Source organism: Apis florea, unplaced genomic scaffold, assembly GCF_048593485.1.
Source record: "Apis florea isolate Af1SG1 unplaced genomic scaffold, ASM4859348v1 contig_3195_pilon, whole genome shotgun sequence".
NCBI classification, from domain to species: Eukaryota; Metazoa; Arthropoda; class Insecta; order Hymenoptera; family Apidae; genus Apis; species Apis florea.
In genome coordinates, this window is record NW_028256722.1 from 237,926 (window position 1) to 254,723 (window position 16,798).

At 35.4% G+C, this 16,798-nt stretch overlaps 1 protein-coding gene and 1 long non-coding RNA gene across 2 annotated transcripts in view; one reads left to right on the plus strand and one right to left on the minus strand.

Annotated features, from left to right (window-relative positions):
• The window catches only part of LOC105735475 (uncharacterized), a 127,347-nt gene that overhangs the window by 441 nt on the left and 110,108 nt on the right, over window positions 1-16,798 (plus strand). The gene's annotated exons all lie outside the window — the stretch shown is intronic.
• LOC147657287 (uncharacterized) lies at window positions 6,927-7,569 on the minus strand. Its single transcript, XR_015292705.1, has 2 exons — window positions 7,268-7,569; window positions 6,927-7,195 (listed from the first exon to the last, which is right to left on the minus strand). It is a non-coding gene; the product is annotated as an uncharacterized LOC147657287 (long non-coding RNA).

The following is a 16,798-nucleotide window of genomic DNA, read 5'->3' on the forward strand; positions in this document are numbered from 1 at the left end:
TTACTCATAGTAGTAGATTCACACTGTGAAAGAATTTATCAATTTTGATGACTCCCCAATTTCGCCTCGTTCTTTTTTTTTTTTTTTCTTTATATATATATATATATATATTTAATCTTACTATAATCTTCTGATTTCTTACAAGAAATAAGAGGAATCATGCCGTGTAAGCATTTTTCAATGCTGATGACTTTCGAAATTCGCCTGTTTTTACGTTATCCCTTTCTTTATTTAAACGAGTACAGAACAGCTAATTTGAATTTTCGTTTTTTATACACATACGCGAACAAAATCGGACAGAGCCAAGAATTTTTCAATCTCAAGAATTTTCAAAACATATCTGTTTTTATCTCTAATCTTCTTTTTATTTCCTTCGTAATCGTTCAGGTTCTTCAGATACATTGAATCATATTGTGAAAGAATGTTTCTCTTATTTGTACGTATTTCTTATATCTCCAACTTTTTACAACACATGAAATCGCACTATATGAAGGAATTTTTCAAACTTGATGGACGTTCTTTTATCCATCATCTATATTTCTCAGAGGATCGTGCTATGAAAACATTTTTTTCAAATTTTTATATTAGCAAGAAGAAACAATAATAACACAAAATTCAGAATATTCCATTTATGTTTGATATTCTCTAGATTTGGAATATCGATCGAAGAAAATAACTCGAAGAAAAGATCGTCTTACGAAAAAAAAAAAAAAAAAATTGCCAAATTTTCTTCCAACACTCTTTTCCACCTGGACAGGTGAACACAATGCATCGATCGTATCGTGTAATGACTCGTATAATCATTTATACACATTACTCTTTCATCGTTATTGCGCGTACACGCATAAGCAGCTCGTTATATTAATACAATTAAGTACAAAGGGTTCTGGAAAAAAAAGAAAGCAGGGTATATATACGAGCATCACCATATCCACGAGTAGGAGAACCTGTTCTTCGACCAGACAGACGTTACAGATGAATCGTTAATTGAGCACGATTCTTTTTACGGACATGGCAACAGTCCCTACGAATCGACGGATATTCTCTCCTATTTTTGTGTCTTTGTTTCTTTTATTATTACCTGTGTTCTCTTCGATTTTTTTGGAAGGAAGTGAATGAATAGGAGTTAGAAAAAATATGATATACGAGCGAGGAATTAAAAAGTAAATTAATTTTAGGAACAACAGAAAATGTATTACGATAGTAATGTTGCAAAAAAGTAATTGTTCTTCATGTTGTTTTTTTCCACAAACAATAAATATGGGAAAATATAATTTTAGTGATTATGTACTGTGAAGGTGTACTGTGGATGAGGATACGAGAAATAAAAGGAAGTTAATATTTAATTTTTAATGATTGCGACAATGATTTTGTATAATTGTTGAAATTAAAATGTTGCAATGAATTTGAAAAAAAATATAATATATTTGGATGAATGATTGAGCAAAAATGTTCAATTACAAATTTTTATTTGAAGAAATATTTTGGAGATTTTATCAAAATAATAAGACGATCTGTTCTTTAATTTATTTTGGAGTTGTTTGGAAGGATATTTGGAACAAATCTAAAAATAAAGAATATACATACCACGATTTAGTCACTACAATTACATGACCTGGATTCCATTATACTGGTATGGGATAAATTGAGGAGCGAGGAAATGCAATTTAACCTGTAAACACGCCTCTAGGAATTATTACAAAATAACTGGATGAATATTCTACGCAGAAATAGTTTATAATATCAAATATAATAATTGAGAAGAGTATAATATGAAATAGTTTATATAATTTTATAATTTCAAATTAGAAACAATTATATTTTTATAATTTTTTAGTTTGAAATATCTTTCCATTTAAAATTCCATTATTTTGCAGTTAAACAGCTTTATTTAATATAACCAAAAATATTTCCACGTTCGACAAAATGAAGGTCACAAGAAATATAACGACAGCTCTGAAAATTACAAAGGGCTTCAGTTTAATGTTATCTGTCCAACGTTAAACTCCTATCAAATTTTATACCCTTTTGTCCAAAAGCATGGGATAAAAGAATATAGGTCAATAGTGGAAACCAGATTTCACAATTTTAATTATATATGCATCTGATATACACTAAATAATGCATTTATAAGTAGGTGCATATTAATGAAATTTAAAATTATTTCGAATTATTTTTAATTTATGCGATAATAAATAAACGTTAAAATTGGTGGCCGAGAGAAAATTTTAAATGGCGTTTTTTAAAATATCAAAAAATCTTGAAGGTATATCAGGTGAATTTGCTCTATAAATTTATTAATAAACCAGACCTTTGAATAAGCCTTCAAATTGAAAAATTTTATTTTATCGTGGATACCACCAATTGCACGACACTTTCTATCTAATCACTAATATTATTTATAATATTTCTTTTTTTTTTTTTTTTTTTTTTTTAGAAATAAAGTCATTAGATAAATTTCACATCAGAGATCGGATCCGAATAAAATATAGAAATGAAAAATAAAATCGCACATTTCATTCATTCGATGGTTGTATCTGATCAGAATATTTCCCATTCAAACGTTTATGTTCCACTGAACTATATGAACTGTAACTATAATTCCCTCCTTAGCGTGGAATATATCTGATATTATTCGATTACGAGGCACCGATATCGCTCGTTATTTTATCAAATGTTCACACATTTTTCAACGTCTCGCGCCCGTTCAAAAGATCGGGAAACCAGTTTTGAAAATCATAAACAGCTCTGATTCGCCATTAGTCGGTGACTTACATTCCAACGAGACCTCTAGTGTCTTTGGCCATTAACTACAACCGAACGACCGGATGTCTCGTAATCGTCGGCATTAAAAGTTACAAAACAACCTTCCTCCTGATCGAAAACAGGTTTTCAAAATCATAAGTAGGGTCAGTGCTTGGCTTCCATCGAATTCCACATCGGATCTTAAGTTTCCTCTTCCATTAACTATTTAACGGAAGATTATATAATAAATAATAACACGAGGAGATACGTATATTATTGATTTTATAGCGCAATACTTGAATACTACAAGTTTCCAATTGTAGGTAAAACCTTGGAAAGGATTCGAGGAATTTTGTTTATAGGAGAAGAATTACTTTATCGCGAGTGTTTTTGCGAATTATTTTTAAAACGATTTATAAAGCAATAAGGCGTGAAAAAGAATCTTCGTACAAGAAAGCGGAGAGAAAAAATGATAAATAGAGAGAAGAAGAAAATAGTCGAGGATAGAGAGAGTTTCCTTGAAATATATCTTCAATAGAATTCTTATTTATTATTATTTAATTCCACCAGTTTATAAAATTTACGAACCGTGACAATTCAACGATGGCTGCGTCCGTTTTTCATACACGGTCTTCCACTTTTAATCGAATTCTAGGAATTGTTGAATTGTAAGTAAAAGTATAATTTTATATGATCTATAAAATTATACAAATAAGTAAGAACAAATAATAAGATGGATGTAATAATAACTAACAAGTCGGGCATAATAGTTAATAATAATCTAAGCTAGGTTATAATCGTGAAATAATAAAGGTTATGGATATTCTAAATTATTATTAACTTCGTATCTGATTTCACTTCGATAAATAAAATTTCTGAACGATCGCGATATATTTTAAAAAATAAATTACATTCTTATCATCTCTAACCAAGTTATATCTGTATGTAGATAGGATTGAAAAGAAGTTAAGTCTTTAATAATTTCCTGTTTTCTCAAGGAACAGCTTAAAATTAATCTCTTTCCTTTTAACTTTTTATTTAAACTTAATTTTTAAACATATCTTGTTTCATAACGACTACGATATATTAATATTATTAGTATATTGAAGGAAACTGAAGGAAACGATCTACTTATATATCGAGAAATATGTTTTATCAAATTTTTTAGAATGAATCTTATTCGCAAGATTCTAATTATCACGAATTTTCCATTATAATTTAAATACGGAATTCTTTCTCTTTTATTAATAATCGTTTCAAAGAATTACGCAATTTCAAAAGAATTACACACAGCGTTCAAAAAATCAAAAAAGAATTGCTGTTAATTAATATGTCATTGTCCATGATGTACGAGCGTGAAATTCAAGTAAGTATGAATTATAGCAAATTTAAATCCGATATCAAGTAAAGAATTCCATTCTATCGATACCAGTTCTTTGATGTATATGATCGATTCTATTTTCTTATCTCGAATATATCATACTATTCCGCAGAAACGCATAAATTATGAAATAAATGAGGAATTCCAGTTTGTAGCAACGTTCCAACATTTTCCAACATATCCTCCAAGCTCTGTATTTCTACATTAATATCTAAATACTTGACAGAGATTAAATGGGAGGAAAGATAGTAATATCATTAAGCGTGTAATTTACGTTAGAATTGGATTTTGCTGCGCTTTAATCGAATCCCATTTTTCTCTAGATCTTCTCAGTGTTTAATTTGAACACTTTAAAAGTACACTGTAAAAGTGAGAAAAGTTCAGCATTGCGGCATACGATTTTCAAGGTTACGGAGTCAATTCGCTGTTACCTGCATTCTGATCGAATTAATTATTTATCATTAGCTGTTTTGCATTTTAATTATTGTAGTTGTTAGCTTCTTCAGAAATATTTTTTTAAAGATCACGAGGTATCTTAATTTTTTTTTTTTTTTTGCTATTTTAATTATCTTCCATTTTCTTATAAACAATCTTGTGAATATCCTTTTCGTTTATTTGCGAATATTGCAAATTTTATTACAAAATAATTCTATGTTTTTCAGTTTTTTTTTTCATTTTATTAAAATGGTTAATGTAACAATATTTTTTTTTTTAAATTTTCCCACAATCAATAGTGTTATTATGAATATTCATTATGAATTACATAATATAAAAGTTTGCAAAATATTTTAAATTCTTCCTCGCCATATTTTATCTTCATCACGGTTTTAATTATTCGAACCGTTTACAATATATAATTTACATTTTACATAATTTTTCTAGCTACGTATTTTAGCAGAATATTCGTACTATTCGCAGTATTCGAAAAAAATATTCATCATAAAGTAAGTACAATAATTTAGAAATTATCAAGGTATTCCAATCTCTTTCCACCCTTTCAGATCTTTACGAGATCTCGTTAGTATTGAGAAAATTTATATTTTTCTTCCATTTCGTAAAATATTCGATCACGAAGTTAGCATTACTTAAAAAATTTCAAATCTATAAACACAAAAATTACCAATCATTCTCTATATTCACAATACACACCGATCTTTGAAATAGCATCAAACGTACAAAGTTCGAGGTCACAAGTAGCCATCCTCGTTCAAAATCCAAGAATCCAAATTCAATTTTTCGAAGAAGAACACATTCGAGATATTCCAATATCGTACACAATACACCAGCTTCCATTTATCCAAGTATCGTCGAAACAATTTAACCCGTTCCCAAATAACATATATCACGGATCGAGCACTCAGAGCCCATAGTTACACCCAACGATCCTCGGCTATCTCCACTCTCCAATTCCCTATTCAAATTCCATTTTTTCCCCTGTATGCCAAACGCCTGGAGAGAGCAAAACGTACGTAGGGAATAGCGATGGTATCGAGTGCATTTAGAAATTTAAGTCGAATGCGAAAAGTTACGCTTCATCGGGTTTCTAATATTATTCGTAATAATGCATATAACGATTCTTTCTTTTCGAACAATAGTTTTCCATCGAGTATTTGCAAATTTTGCAAACTTCCATTATCCTATTCGATGTTCAATCAATGTTAATAACCCTGTATTAATAATACCACTCTCAAATATCGTAATTCTCTCGTATTAATTAAACAAACTTCCTTTCGAACCGCTTGTCAAGAAATAAAAATTCGAACATAACCTATAATATAGAAACCAAGTAGTCCAAATAGTTTGCTTAATCCCGGATAACCGAGTTTAGCGTGCAAATAATATTCCGATCGAGCAAGAGTCGCAATGTATCCGCAGGCGTAAATTATAAATCGCCGATACGGCGAAAAATGGAATGGAGGATCCGATATTCCGTGTTTCGTCTAAGCGAGAGGCCGAATATAGGTCACGCGGCGTGCGCGAGTCGAGCAACAACCAGTTTCCAAAATCATGGGGGGGTTCCGGTGCTCGGCCACGCCAGGTGCAGCAGGTGAGTTTATAAGCCCCGAGTTTTAAAGAAGGTGAGCGCGGCTCGTTGTCCTACCCGCCAACAGCCTCGGCCAATCGCGTCGCGAGACCTACATACAGACTCCCTCCACCTTTCCAAGTGGTGAACATCCGACGAGGATATATGCTGTTCGACGTAACTCGCGATACCGTTAAGAAACCGACGGCGGTCCCAGTCGAACGGAACTATTCGCGAGCAGACGGTTAACAGTCGGGCGTTAGGGCGCGTTCATATGGTGGCGATTATAGAGGTCTTAATTATTTAGAGAGCAGGAGAATCGCTTGGCGAAAATGTTGACTTTGTATAAAATGTAATTGTACATTGCGCGTTCGTATGATTTAGGGGGTCTCGACTCAAGTGCAAGATGTAATTGGAAAATATGAAATTGGATAATTTATTGAAGATCTAGAAAAGAAAATCTTTCAATTAAAATTATTAAACTAAAAGAAATAAATTAATTTCAAAAGAAATTATTGTTGAAATTAAACGTATTGAACCTATAATTGCAATTAGAAATTCATCCAACAAATAATACAGGATACAAAATCCTCTTAATCCTAAAATTAACAACATAAATAAAATTCTATAATTTAATGAATAAATTAAATTAATTCATGGATACGAAATTCATATAACTAAAGACATTAAAAGTATCAACATAATGTCCATATGATGGGATTAATTTAAAATATGAAAATTTTGCTTGGAAAAGAATGTAATTGGAGAGGAGAAGGATACAATTCGACATGACAATTTTATCACTTTTATTTTATTTCATCGAGCATTTACTTACCTTGAAATACTTATCGCTCTGTGTATATCTGTGTATATTATCTTCTTGGAAGGGATTTTCCAGTTTCCTTAATTCTAATATTTACATACGAATTGTTACTATAACACTCGACTTTTTATAAAGAATGACTGAGAACGTCTCTCTCCAAAACTAGATTCTCATCCCCTGAAGCAAAGAAAACAGGCAGGCAGCAATCTCCAAGTCTCCAAAACTGCAAAACAAGAAAAGTTGAGCGGGGTTAACCCCTCCCGTTAAAACCTCAAGATCATACTCTTCCACGTACTCTTTCTCGAGATCGTTAACGTATATCTCCCCTCCTCCACTCGAGTGTCGTTTTATTTTCTCGTTTGAGTCACGCTCTCCTGATGTTTTCCTCTTCGCCTCCCAGCATCCCCCGCCATTTTTCTCTCCCCTTCATTGTACCGATGGTGTTTCTCCATGCTTGGCTGGCCAGCACCAGGCGTTCTCGCCTGGTCGGAAGCATGCATTTTCCTCGGCCCCGTGCACGTGTATCTGTGTGTAACGGCGCGATCACCTCGTGAAAAGACCTTCGCCACAGCCGTTCATCACGCCATGAGATAGTTCCTGCTGAGAGATCCACTTTGTATATTATTGGCTCGATCCAATGGGCGCCGATTTTTCTCGCCTATACGATATAATTGTTGGCGCGAATTATCCTTCGCTCGAATCCCGATTCCATGGTTTGCTTAGATGATTCTAACCTTGTTCGATTTTTATTATAGTTTCTTTTTTTAAAATACTCAAAAAATTCGATTCGACTTAATCTCTAAATAGAATTTTCTTTTTACCTCGCATATCTCTCTCGCGTTTACCTCTCACTAAATCGCTATGTCGATAAATATCCCCATTTGAACTCGTTCACTCCTCCCTATATACAAATCGCATTACGTTGAAAACCGACTTTACACGTACCTTTACGTAACTAACTGATTTACAGCCTATCGAACATATTTTATATCCTCGCACGTTGAGGCTCGTTCGAGGATATTTTTCTTTTCACGAATATTTTCCATTATCCACGCTTCCAATTAAAATTAAGAGCGAGGCGAAGCAACACGTGTCATTTCTTGGTTGTTCCATCTCTAATCTGGTAATTAACGCGGCTGAAGCGTCGTAGTCAAGTTGAGGAAGTAGTTCGTTTGCGGAAACAAAATGGCCGAGGGCAACGGCTACACTGATTACCAGCGTGTTCTATTTGCTAAAAGATTAAATTCTTGTATGCAAGAATGACGAGGGATCTTTTTATCCGGCCTTCTTTTTACATTTTGTGCACGCTCATCGCGAGTACGAGTAATTATGATTTCGCTGTGTAACGTTGTTAAAGTGATTAGTGTGTAAGTATGTATAGGGGGAATCGTTGAAAAGAGCGTGAGGGTTTAATTAGTGGAGTGGTGTGGCGAGGTGAATTTTGTTTGGATTAATTATCGGGTGAAAATACTGGTACTGAGTACCAGCCGAGTGCAGTTGGTGAAGTTTGTTGCTGTGAAGGCTGTGTTTGTGCTTCTTTCCTTCTTTCTTTCTTTCTTCTTTATTTCTCTCTTCGAGAAGAGATGTGTTGGACACGAGTGGGATTCTATTTGCACTTTCTACAAATACAATGAGTCAGGTTTAATTGCAGGATTATTCGGTGTAATTCGCTCGAGATTATCGATCATCGAATCAGCGATGTTAATTCAAATAGAAGGTATTATTATTTATACAAGTTTTTGTTGTACAGGCTTTATCAATGATCTTTTTTTTTTTTTTTATTGAAAAAAAAAGAGCTGGCGTGAATTTTCTCCTTCTTTCGAGCATAGCGTTGACTATATATTTTACGTTGTTATAAAATTATATTAATAACTCGGGTAGGGTATTAATTTGAACGAGATAATATTCATAAATTCATGATAACAACAAAGTTGTAGTTGCATTTTCGCCACGAAATAAATAAAATATGAATTTTCTCCGTATTTTTTTAGAATTTAGAAAATCTTCTAAACTAATTATTATAAACCAACAATTTTTTTTACTTGCACACGTGTTATATGTGATTAGAAATGTTAGAAAATAAATTATATCTCTCCTTATTTCCTTTTCTTTTCTATTCATTTCGCGTTTCAACAATCCCTCGAATTATTATTTCAACCAAGTTTCGTCCAACATTCTTTCGTCAAATCTATTTATTTTAGTTTCGACCTTCGAGCAATACAGATGAATTTTCACGAACAAGTGTTGCATAAATCATTCGTGCACGGAGGAAATTTCTCTTCTGTCTACTCGCTTCATTCATGGAAAGAAAGAACAGAAGAAGAAAAAAAAAAAAGAAAGGAAAAAAACGTTCTTGATTGAACGAATAAAATTCTGTAAAGATATATATTTTTAGAATTATATTTTTCCTCTCTTGTGAGTTTCAATCGAACAATCTCACGATTGCAAAATTATATTACTTGTTTAATTGGCGCTGTAAAAATGTGTGAAAGAACATATGCAATAATATTGTTGGGAAAATTTCACTTATTGCGAGTATGGATGTCTTATGATTGAAAGGTTTGTTATTACGACCACTCTGATGTGATTGTGCACGCTTTCGTTCAAGTTTACCGCAGTGTGTATTCGTAAAATGATTCTGAGATCGTATTTTTCCAATTTGGGAAGAGGTACGTACGTTATAATTGACAAGAATTTCCATCACAAATTTTTCAATCAATTCAGTTTAATTAACACAAATTTGGGCATTAATTTAAAATCCGTTTAAAAATAAATTTCAATATCTTCACACTTTTCTCGCGCGTGTCTTTAAGAGAAAAATTGAGAAATAATTAAAATAAATTTCTTCCTGTTATTGCTTTACCAATTAAAGTACTTTCGCTGCATAACAGATTCGACGAGTAATTAAAAATGAAACAGGCCGATCGGTCTAACGCGAAACGTATTAAATAACAAGCTCCCTCTTTCCACGAGCACGTGAGGAGCGATTTCACATGGAATCGGGCAGGATTCGAGGCTGTACACGGCCGGTACACGAGAGAGCCAACTCCGCGTCGTCGGATATAGGTTATATAGAGAACCCGTGAAAACCGATCGAGTTTAACGTTAACACCGCGCTTGTACCTCGATTTTTCACCTCCCGCTTTACGAAGACGGATCGTGGCTAATTAGAAGAACTGCTTACCCGCTGCGTGGTTTGTTCAACCTGCGTTTCCTTCGATATCACCGTTCGTGTTCTTGGAATCGTGTTACACACAGGCCTCGCCTGATCTATTAGCGCTCCGCTCTCCTTCTTTTTTCTCATCTCAGAGTCGACGATGCCTGCCACGATTAAAATGTATGCTCGACTTTAACGGACGAAACGAATAATCGCGCCGAATTGCGCAGAAAATTTTCGTTCCTGCTTGACAAGTCAGTCCCTCCATTATTATATTATGAATACCGTGCGATTGTGGCAGCTGAGATTGCACGGGGAAGCCGCTCTTAAAGCCGCAGAAGGAGAAAAGAGGGTTACAGTGGGGGGCGCAAGGAAGGGGCATGGGAACTGGACCTTTTTCAATTGCGGTGGAAACGTTTCACCTCGGATGACGAGTCGAAATTCCGACCGATTTGACGCAAACAGACGAGGTTTTCTCTCTGCCACAAAAGTTGCAACCTTCGATTCGATTGCTCGTCATTGACACGGCAACCTATGATCGAGCTTTACAATTTGTAATTCTGTTGCACGAATGATTCGAAAGAGATCACCAATCTCTCGACCGTATAAGTCATTATTTTCATACGAGCCATTCCATACAAATTCGATTGGATCCGTTTTCCAATTTGTTGTAAAAATAATGTAATTTTCTTTTTCATATACGACGAAACATTGTGGGCCATAATTAAAAAAGTATCAACGTCCTAAAACTTAATATAATTCCAATTCGAAACTGTCCACCTTCTCAATTTCCAGGCAAATAATCTCGACGTTCCCCCAACGGAACGCTCGAAGCTCGAATGCACATGTCGAGCGTGAAGCTCGTACCAATAGACCCGCGGGTATCCTCGTCATCCTCCGCTCCGAGGACAGGCGAGATGGTTGGCGGCGATAATCCTGTCCCGCGGAGAGGATGGCCGAGGTCGGTCCATAAATCGAGCGACACGCGCGTTGCGAAACACACAGCTCGAGAGCGTAATGAATGTTGGCCGACCTACTGCGTAATTGATAGAGGAGAATCCACGATTCTTGCGAGTGGAGGAGGAGGAAAGAGGTGGTATGCGTGAAGGGAGGGTGCGACAAAGTGGATGGAACGATGGCTTGGTTGCTGATCAGGATGATCGAATTTCTGCCAATTCGAGAAATTGGGCGTGAATTAGATGGATTGAAATTGAAATTCGTTTTAAGAATCGGCGAGGAAAGAATGGATATGTCAACCGCTAGATGTCACACTCGTCGTGTCTTTGCATCCAAGTTTCGAATTTAATAAATGGGCATCAAGGGAGATAAAAATGAAGTGATGGGATAATAACAACGATATTTATCGAAGAATATAAAACAAAGCGGTAAAAGCGTTATAAAATGGAGAAACTTAATGAAATGGAACAGTCGGGCACGGTGTGAGAAAAAAGAAGATGGAGGCGCGTATAGAAACACGATGGAAAGTCAAAAATTTTGCCTCGAATATTTCGAGCATATTCCAATTACGCGGTTCTGGAACAAGAAATGAACGAATCTAGAAATCGAACTCGAGATCTCAATCGCGATTACTTTTAACCGTTAACCGTGATTTTTCTTCCTTCCTGTCGTTATTTAAAAGCGATCACTTAACTCTTGAATGGCTATTATCGTTTCCATAAAAAAAGAAAGGAAGAAGAGAGAGAGAGAGAGAGAGAGAGAAAAAGGAAAACGCGCAAGAAGCGCGCGCATTCAAGGCAATAAATATCCTTGTTCGATGTTGAGAACGTGTCAAAGCAAAGCAATTATGAAACCAAGATTTATTGTAAAGGCGCCGAATGACAAGCGGATTCATTCAACTGTCCTGCAACGCTTTCACGTGGATTCTCGAGCATACGCGAAACCCACGGGACGAAATTACGTTGGGATGAAGTCTGTCTCGTTGAATAATACGCATCCATGTTTAGATCGAGTGCGTTCGAATGGTAAGATTGAGTGTCTTCGTCTTCTGCATGCCACGTTAAAGAATAGGGTATAACGACAGTGGAAGAGATTATTTTACCTTCTTTTTTCCCTCTTTTGTATCGATTCTTAATTTGTTCGAGCCGAGGAAGGTTACGAAAATTATATTTCTCGTCCAGATTTCGAATTTCCAATTACAGAAATTCGTGAACGTGACGTTTTTTTTTTTTTTTCCATTATTTCGTAACGAGAGCTATCGAAACGTCGTAAAACTGTTTTATTCCTCGAAAGTTTGTCCTCTTTAAAGTATTAATCGGATAAAATTGATCGGAAATAATGCTACTGTATTTAAGAACGACGTGCATGTCGATAAATCGTGCATTTAATATTCACTCGATGCTGATTACGTTTCTTAATAAACGGCTCGTTCAAATTATAGTCTCTCGTTACAATAAACGGAGTAAACGTTACTAACAGCCTTTAATCGTTCATTAATTCGTACCTTTTAGTAACATTTTTGCATCGTGGCCGCTAATTAACCGAGTTTCTAAGAAATTTATCAACGTAGGCTGCTATTTAAAATACCTAGGCGAAGAGAAATATCACGTTTCTCTCTGTATTGTTAGTATTCTTGCCGACACGTAAGAAAATTAATTATTGGAAAATTATTTCAACCTGTTATTATAATTGAAAAATTCCAATTATTAAATTTTCTATACGCAATACGAAACTTTTATTTCCAAGAATATCTTTTTCTTTTTTTTAAAAAACTTTCATTATAATAAGTAAAATTTATGAAGAAAACTTCTATATCCTCGAAAATTATTTCCACCGTGGAAAATCAAGAACGTGTGCAATATCGAAATTCAAACGAATCCTGATTGCCTCGCGCGTAACAATAATCAGAAGAGGATTAAAGAAAAGAAGAAGAATCATCATCCCTAGTTCCGGAACTAAGCTTCGATTTAAAGAAAGAAAAAAAAGGAAATGGCGTCTTGATTTCTCACCTTGCTCGCGTTTAACAAGAAGCAAGCTGTTCATCTGGAAAGTAGCTCGTTATTCCAATTAATTTCATAGTTGCGTAACAGAGAGCACGTAGCAAAGGCCGGCGGATATCGCGTGAAAATCGCGAGATTCGATCGTTAAAGAGCGGCCTGATTTCAAACGGAAATCCTACTCTCAGCCATTTAACTTTTTCAACTCGTGGTGCTTTTGCTCGCCAACCTTGTGCCACAAGCTGGATCCAATGCGAACTCGCGTCTTTCCTAACGTCTGGATCAAGTTTAATGTACAGGGTGCTGTGATATATTTATGGAGAAATATCTTACGCTTGCAAAAATAATTTGATTCGAGGATTATCTTATTTTCGATATACAAATAAAATTCTTGAACGTAGCTGCTTAGAATGCATCCTCCACTTTCGAAAGAATATCTTTTCCAAGGATTTTTTGAAGATAATAGGAAGAGTGTGTTTTAGAAAAATGAGAAAATTTTTGTTACAAATGTTACAAGAATTCGAGGCTGTTCGAATCATCTACGAAATATTGTTTCTGTTTTCGAACGTGTTTATAAATGTTTCGTGTTTATAGCAGTTGAAACTGTTTTCATTCCTTCGAAACATTTAGAGAGGAATCGAAATAGGCAAAGTTCGAATCTACACATTAGTGAGGTTGATCACTAATGCAATGATCGAAGAAAACGTAATGGCCGTTTCTCTAATAGCCGGCGTATCAAGGGTGGTGGCTGTTTTCTGATCGAGGATAATCTGTGTTTCGCGTGACGTGGAAAAGCGATACACTGCGATCGAGTTATGGATACCGATGATTGCGATTTATGCTCTCGATAGAAATTGAATCACATACGTGGGAATAAGATCGAAATACGTATATACGAGGTGATCGAAGACTCGAAGACTTGTAAAGTGAATTGTGGCGTTTCGATTAATTGGTGTTGTGCACTTTCTACAGATTTCTAGTAGACAATCGATGAATTGATTGTAATCTTTCGAAAGGCAAAGCTGACTTCTCCCGTGAAAATTCAAGGCAGAAAACTCTGTCTCGTCCACGATTTTTAATCAAATTCTCTCGCATAAATTTTCTCAAACAGATCGATTAACATTCCTCCCAAACGACCTCATGGAAGATCGTTTTTCCATCGATCAATGTGATCTCTGTCCCTCTTCATCTAAGTAAATAATAATTAACTGATATCCTTACGTTTCAGCAGGCCAAATTTCTCCAAGGATGCATCCTCCAGAATGTATCCAGAATACATCAACACCGTGTAGAATCCTATTGGCGATCTCGATACAAACGTCATCAGTACAGGGGTACCGATTTCATGGAAGATCGTTTTTCCATCGATCAATGTGGTCTCCATCTCTCTTCATCTCTTAGATAAATAATAATTAATTGATACCTTTAGCAGGCCAAATCTCTCCAAGGATGCGTTCTCCAGAATGTATCCAGAATATATCAACACCGTGTAGAATCCTATTGACGATCTCGATAGAAGCAACACCCCAGTACAGGTACCGATTTCCTACAAATACGTCCATGTTTAACGTCTCACTACTCATGATCGTGTAAATGCCAGGGGGAATCATAAGTTGTTCCCCACAGTGTTGCTCGATCTCGTTTCCTGATCGCTCCTCTAATTTCCTCCGTCCCGCTCCCTCACCTTCCTCTCTCTCTCCCTCTCCTTCTCCTCCTAACACGCTGCAATAAGTTTTTCTTCCTTCTTTTTTCCGTTAATCTCTCTCCGTCAATCTTTTTCCTCTCCGCTTGTCAGCGTGTTACGCCGTTCCTTATTTCCTTCGTTCCTTTTTCTCTCTCTCTCTCTCTCTTTTTTCTCTTCCCCTCCCCCTTTTTCCTTTTATCTTCTCGTTGCGTTGAGTCATGGTACGGGACTGGAGATCCGTCTTTGTCGGTGTGAGAGAGGCGCGTTAAAGACACGTGAGATATATTCGCGGTGATATCCGTGTCGATATATAAGTAAGTAGGCGTTGGAAAACGACGATTTTAAACTAAACACGCGTTTTCGCACGCTTTTTTTTTTTTTTTTTTTAGATACGAGATAGGAGGCTTTCGCTGGAAGATGATTCCTGATATTGTAATGAATGATCGCAAAACGCCACCCGATGTAATCGAAACGAATTATCCACTTGTTCTTAAAAAATAGAAAAAAGTTCACGTAGGATAATAGTCCATATTCGAGAAATGAATTGCGAAACACTTGTCTTGGAACGTGAATTGAATATTTAAAAGAAACAGAAAAAAGGGAAAAGATATTTGAAGGCGATATTTCAGAAAAATACGTTGCACGGATAATGTTGTGCAAATATATTTTATTCGAGTTTGCAACGATCGTAAAAATGGGATGGGTTGGAAAGGTTGCCGTTAAATTTTAAGATGGAAAGTGAGTTTAATTCGATATTATATAGCAAGGTGTAATAACCTATTCCGATATCATCGGTAATCGTAAAGTAAAATCGGTTAATGCGACGAATGCGGGGACTTATACCGATATTTTACCGATTCAAAACTCTCGCCTAAGATAAGATTTCAACACGTCGCGCGGAACTCCTGTACTGTTTTTTTTTCTTTTTTTTTTTTTTTCCGTGGAATTCCAATCTGAAACCCGTTGCCAATTTCTATTTAGCGAAGATACGCACGTAACACGAGGCTTCTTGCGTAAAAACACGATCGTTTCGCTGTCAATCATTCGGATTATCTTCATTAGATATCGATAGTTTCCAGCGAGCATCGATGTGGAAGTCGTTTGTTTAGAACGCGAATCAAAATTTTCTTCTCTCGTGTTGCACGAATTTAAAAATAACGATTCGTGGAAAAAAAGGAGAAGAGAAATCGCTTCCCCCCGTTTGATTCGCTCGAAATCAAAAAGCGAAGAACATAAATTCGACGTCGATTCGTTGGATAATCTTGAAATAATTGTATTTAAGTATTAGATAAATTTCGATTTCGATCGAGATATCGTCTCTCCCCTATTCGAGTTTCAATAATTTCCAACTAGAAACTAGCCTAGTGATTCCCGATTGCTTGTCATAAATACAGTTTACTCCTTGAAACGGTAGCATAAATTAACGTCGACCCTCGGCTTCCGTCCGATTTTTACGCCCCTCTGGCAGATTTCTCTCGTCTCTTCCCGATCTTTCTTTCATCCGTCTCAGCTTTCTAAAGCTGCAATTAACGATAAAACGGTCCTCGGATTTTTCGACCCCTAACGAGAGAGAAGCTGGCCAGCAACGCGGACAGAGTTTATTACCGCATTAACCTTTGCAAGCGTACCTTCGAACGGAATCGAGAACGATGATTGCTCGGAGATTTTCTTTTTAGAGCGACTCGATTTCGTTATACAACAGTTTTCTTCGAATTTAATTTTTAATTAGCTTGTTTTAAACATTTCTTTTTAATAACATCTTGTGTTGTTTTATTCGATAGTTTCTCTCCTTTTTTTTTTTTTTTTTTTTGAGTCGTATTAAGTTAGGTTCTTCAGGCAATTTATAATATGTATCTGAATAAACATACACGGAATCAACTTTTATTAGTGCTATAAAACGCATCAAATATACTCGGTATGTTAACTACTTATCCGGACTTTATTTAGTTAAAAGTTTAGAAACGAGATGGCGTTGTGGCGGACTTCAATTTCTTTGATAATTTAAATTTAATAATAATAAGCTTCGATCGA